General features: G+C 37.0%; 1 long non-coding RNA gene across 1 annotated transcript; it reads left to right on the plus strand.

Moving 5' to 3' along the window:
• Positions 1-307: 307 nt before the first annotated feature.
• LOC116336305 lies at positions 308-2,552 on the plus strand. Its single transcript, XR_004200695.2, has 3 exons — positions 308-460; positions 1,456-1,748; positions 2,058-2,552. It is a non-coding gene; the product is annotated as an uncharacterized LOC116336305 (long non-coding RNA).
• The last annotated feature ends 3,642 nt before the right edge of the window (positions 2,553-6,194 follow it).

Here is a 6,194-nt window from a genome sequence, read left to right on the forward strand (position 1 = left end):
AAGTACTTCAGAGACTTCAGTCATCTATCTAAAACACAGTTTTAAAGTCACAATACATGAAACTCAATGATAATTGCGAGAACACATGTCAATAAACATATTTAAAAATTCACAATTCAACAGAGATAAACAAGTATTTGCATATATAGCAAAGGTTTTACATCTCTTTACGTTTATTAATACTGCCTGCACCTTTAAGACATTTAAAGTCCGCACGTAGCTTGTTCTTTTTAAGTAAAACTATTCAGGACAATGATCTTTGTCAAACCTGTTAAACCTGAAGACACACCCTCCTTGTTCATTTCACTGAGGCAAACAATAACGCCAGCAACCCAGCTTTTCATAAGCGGGTGTGAGTGTCTGTAAGGGTGAAGGTGCCTATCCTCGGCAGTCCTTTAAGGAAAGTCTGCTCTACAAAGAGAGATTCAAACCGACAGCGAGGTGACTCTGAAAGCAAAGGGTAAGACCATTACTCTTTTTCTCTACTCTTAATGGCCTCCTCTCACTTCCTTTCCAAGTTGCTTTCATGGGTGAGGAGGGTGATGGAATTTCATTACTTATGACTGAAATCCAAAGGAGTTTTGAAAGCCGGGTGAGATGGAAAGGTGCATTCAAAATGCCAGTATACCCTCCAGATGCCAGCAATCTAATTTACTGTCAGTGTTAATAAATGGGTAGCCACTGGATGGCACAGATAAGTTGTTACTTCACCATCAGGGTTATCACTTAATATCTGATAATGTCTTTGGGGAGCAATTGTATCCGACAGTTGAAACAGGGGGCCTCAACTCCTGGCAGGAGAGATGATCATCAGTGTGGAAAGATTGTTAATCTGTCAAATCAATGTGACTTCACTCAATAAAGTGTTCATAAAGAGACTTAAGTTTAGACTGTAGTGTTAATGATTCACATTTGTGAAAGATGATCTCTCTTTAATGAAATGGGACACTTCTATGCATAATATGTTCAGCTCTCTGTTGTTTACTGACTAGACATATATCATTACACCGATTCAGGCAGTGTCCTGTCTGTAGACATTGATGCCACACTTACTCTGAACCAAAATTTTTCTTTGTACATTACTGGATTTTCTTTTAGAGCATATAATGTCTTGTACAGTTCCAAGGAAGAAGCAATATTATCTGCATAACTGAAAGCATTCCTGCAAAACAATGTAAGATGCAGATGATAAAGAAATGAAACTCAGCACTGGCAAAGAAACACATCTGAGTCATGGCACACAGTGAAGCAGCGAAATCTTAACAAACACGAAAAAGTGTCATAACAGCATTATGACGCTGGACACTGGATGTTGCTATTGTAAACAAAGCTCGTATTGTAAAGCCTGAGAGCATGGGAGTTGCCACATAATGCGGCCCAAATAATTCCCTGTGGAAATTCTGCCATAATGAAGCTACACACACAGCGTATACATTTCTGCCATTTTCTTCACAGATCTGAACCATCAGCTCTCAAACCGTTGGATTAAGCTCAACTTTTGTCAGAACAAACACTCACAATGGGAAGAGGTGAAAGTGAAGTGTGGGATGAAAACCCCGACGATGTTAAGCAAACTCAACCCAAAAAACACCCACCCACAGAGAGTAAAAGCCCAGAGAAATCGGGGAGTAGCTGTCCCAAGTGCTGCTTGAAGACAAGGGACTGCCTGATGAGCCCAGAGTGTGGCAGGGCACTTCAGATCTCCAGTGTTGTTGCCATGTGTGGAATGTGTCTCCGCATGTTTGTGTGTAAGTCCAAACTTCAGAAACTGCAAGCAGCTATGATACAGCATATAACTGGTTGGGTGCGCTGATGCTTGAATGAGAAAATAATTTCCTGCTTAGATGAGTATAATCATTGCAAACACAAATATATAACCCTGACATTTAGAGGGTGAATACATTTCATTTGTCTTTTTCTACACATTGCAATTGAAATTCAAGCCAAGTGGAAAAAAATCCACCGAAAACAAAAATATTATTTATAGAAAATTGTCTTCTTTTTCCTAATTTTTCATTATTATTTTCTTTCTTTCTTTTTTTATTTTGAAATTGCAGAGATGAACCTTCGACGACACGACCAGCTTTTCTGGAATATATTATTTTTATTAAACATCCTCCAGCACTTTGCATGAAAATCATGCCATTACTCAAAGAAGATAAAATGAAGCAACGTATGAGAATCCATGTAAATAAGACCAACACTAATTATTAATAATTAATCAGTGGAAACACTGAGGTAAAGTAAATGTTACCTTATTATACAGTTAAACTTTTTTGTAAAAAGGTTAACATCAAAGACTCTCATAATAAAACCATGTTTGTTTAATCAGAATGCTACAGTATTTAGTCAAAGCAGTTGTTGTATATTTATTTTTGAAAAAACCTCATTAGTGTAAAAATAATTATAGTAAACTGTGACACAGCTAAGTAGTATCTTATCTAGGTTTCTGCTAGTGAAAAATGTTAAATAAAGCAATGTCCCTGTAATGACGGCACAAGTGTGTTACATGTACCAGTGCTAATAATAAAAGCCTTTAATTATTTAAATACTTTATACTGTCAACGCCCTCACTTGAAGCCTCATGGGAAATAACCAGACTAAGGAGGTATTTTCACATACTGACAAAACACAGTTATGTCATTACTCATGCTTCTGAGTCAGACCCTTTCATTGCATGTTATTAACGTCATGGAACAGTCATTGAAGATTTTATGACAATAACATTGGCAGCTAGATGGTGGAGAGTTTTATTAATAGTATATTTACAAAACTATCACTACAGCGTAACCTAAACCTGATCACAAAGCCAAATCCAGCACTTTTTAGGAAGTGCTGGATTTTCTGAGCTTAAAAAGTGCATGGAGTGACGAGCTGGTTGCACAAAACTACTGCTTCGTCCTCTTTTTAACAAGATTTCAGGCTCACCTGATCACTGCAAGGTTTAGTTGACCTTGTTCTGAAGGACCTAGTGGGAGATTCTGTGACAAGGTTAAAAATAAAAATTGGCTATCATTAAAAGAAAAAGAGAATGACCTTCCTTGTCAAATAGGGCAAGTGAAACACACCCCCTTTGCTCTCTGTTGCTTTACTTTTGACTAAACTGCTCATGCACCTGTGTGTGCAGGTTTGATAGGGTTACATTGCTTGCTGTGGCTTACTTGGTTTGATCTAGCTGCAAAATGTTGGTTGCATCTATATGCAATGGGTTGCAGAAATATACAAAGCAGCTTAGCTACCTTGCAGGCTCATTTATCTTACTGAAACAAGCTGTTCAGTCTATTTACAAAGATTTGGGGAATATAGTTCTCCTCAACGTTGCCTTTTATAGATGGAACATCTTCCTTTTATCATTAGAGAAGCTAAAAAATACTAATTTATCCTGGATTAGTGACAAAAGACTCCTCTTTGAGGTAGAATGAAAGAACATGTTGGTCCTAATATTGTTGGTTACAAAAAAAGCAGTTGTTTTGCACTCCCTTCCCCAGGAAAGCCAAATAAATTGAAATGGATTTGTTCGATACCCAAAAAATTACCTTCAATAAAGTTAGTCTAAATAGCTAACTGATCTTCTTTCAGAGTCTAAAAGGGCATACAGGTTGAGCTGTTGTGCTCACAACCAGACCACAGTAAGAAAATCCCCTGTCTTTGGCATCCAACAGATCCAAGAGTAGAAAATACTGTAAGGAACATTTTTTGTTTGTTTAGCCAAAGTCAGTGAGACAGTGTTTACCTTTATCTACATTTTCATACCTCGTTATTTCAAACTTTGAGCCTCTACCATTGTAAAAGTATCTATTTGAAAAAAGTACATTAAAAGTATAATAGATCTACTTTAAAGAGGATATGTGGCTACATATCAGCAATAGCAGAGGGTAAAAGATGTTGAGCCTTATACTGAAATGCATGGTAGTGAGGAGGGTTGGTAATGGATATTTTTTTCTTTTTAAACTGAGAATACATTGTACGATAAATGTAGTTTATTAATAATTTTCTCAGAACATTAAATAAAGTCATAGGAGTATTTCTGCTGCTAACCTACAATCATTGAGGAAAGATCATCATTTTGTTTGACTTTTTTTCACAAATTACTATTATTCTCATACCACAAAATATTTGAAAACCCCCCACAAAAATAAAAAAATAAATAACACAGGTATTGTATCCAAAAGTGTACCAAATTTAATACAAAAATTAAAGTCGAGCTTACAATCAGAAAAGTGAAGGCAGTCAAATTCAGTAAACTCAAAGGCTAAGTCAACAGGCAGATGGTGCACCTGAAAACCGGCAGAAGATCTTCATGAACAAGAGCAATCAAGAAATGGAAAAGCAAGTGGGGAACACAAATTATCTGGCTGCATATCAAGACAGCAAGAGTCCAGCAACAGGCTAAGGGGTAGCAGCTGGGTAAGCACTTACTGTATCTAGTAGATCAGGTGGTTGGCAAATCACTCTATTTTTTGAGTACTGGACAAATAAGCAATGTGCAATCTGCTGTGACAGAAATGAGTATGTATTTTTATTAGTTTTTTAAAGTTTGATTGTGATTTAAGGGAGATGAATTGAGCCAGAAAAGGACACAATATGTGATGAAGGCAAAATTTACCTTTATTATCAGGTGTCATGACCAATGAGACATAAACACAATCTGCTCCTGTCAATCATTTCAGTGACCATGTGAGTTGTATTTATTACTTGCAGCACTGTAGGTCAGCTGGCAGATTTCAAATGCATCACATGTACATTATAGCAATGCTAATCAATAAAAAGGCAGAACATATTTTGTTATGCATGATAAAATACGTGTATGTATATTTATGTATATATATAGTGTTCTGCCCTTATGGGGAAGCTCTGCTTTTCCTTTCCAGTTGAAAGCTGAGTTAGGCTGAAATATATAGAATAATAATAAATAAGCCACCAGGAAAGTAACTGTGAAAATATAAAAACAAAAAGATATTTTGTCATTATGTGTGTGACATTAGTGGGTGGTTTTCTAGACTGTCACTGTCAGCGCTCCAAAGAGCTCATCCCTGTAGCAGTGTCATTTCAAACGCCACAGCTGACTGAGCCTGACTATGAACTCCAGAACCCTGGATGAAGCCCACTAAGATCAGCTCATACTTCCCAAGTTATGCCTCACATGGAAGCTTGAATACTGACAATAAATCCTCTTTCTTTCTGCTTTGTATGAAGTGTCAGTGAGTACTTAATATCTTTTATGAACAGAGACACTACAGAGAACCCGCAACATTCATATTTGGCACCTTGCAACCAATTTAGGAAAAGGTCTTTGAGCACCACTGACTGCTATAGTCTACAGATCCTCCAGCCTCCTCTTTTATTATTATTATCATTTTTTACTGTAGTTCTGTTGCCATTTCATCTTTTTACTCCTCAACAAATTCTTGCATCCTTCTTTTGCCGCATCTTGTCTGTGCCGAGTGCCACCGTGTCAGCGTAGGCATCACAATACAGGGGTGACATTTCAAGCCGACAGATTAGGGCCGCTCTCCAATTAATTTTGCTTTCCTTTGCCTGTTAAATACACAATCAAGCAAAGGCAAAATGTCAGTGAAACAAACGAGGTGCCGCCATGTGGCTGACAATTACCGCCAAGCACCTCAGAAATGCCAATATGTTAAAGTGGGAGCAGTGTGTGAGATGAATGGGGACAAACGGCAATCTTTGAGATGCCTTGTTGTTCCAACATCACTAAAACAGGCATGTCAGCGCTGCCAATGTTATCTGATCTAGTGACAGACAACATGTAGATGCAAAGGTCAAATATTCCTCAAAGTTTTTATCCGATTATATGTTAAATAGCCACTAATAACTTTATTAATCCACATTATTTGTAGAATTAAATCAAGGACTGCTGCTTCAAGAGAGGGAACTTGAAAACAAAAATAAAATAGCTGAATACCAAATCCAAATTGTTATGAAAGCTATTAAAGCTTTAAAGGGCATTTTTGTACATTTTACTTTATTAACTGCTTAAACAGGATTATTATTACTATTATTATTATTATTAGTAGTAGTAGTAGCATTAGTAGCTAGGCAGCACAGTGCCGTGATCGTTAGCAATTTTGCCTTGCAGCAAAAAGTGAGTTTTTCAGTTGGTTAAATTTAGTATTCACTATCACAGCGGTACTCAGATGTTCCTTGCTAACCACAGTAGCCAGTTAGGTAGT

This window comes from Oreochromis aureus, linkage group 8 (assembly GCF_013358895.1).
Source record: "Oreochromis aureus strain Israel breed Guangdong linkage group 8, ZZ_aureus, whole genome shotgun sequence".
NCBI classification, from domain to species: Eukaryota; Metazoa; Chordata; class Actinopteri; order Cichliformes; family Cichlidae; genus Oreochromis; species Oreochromis aureus.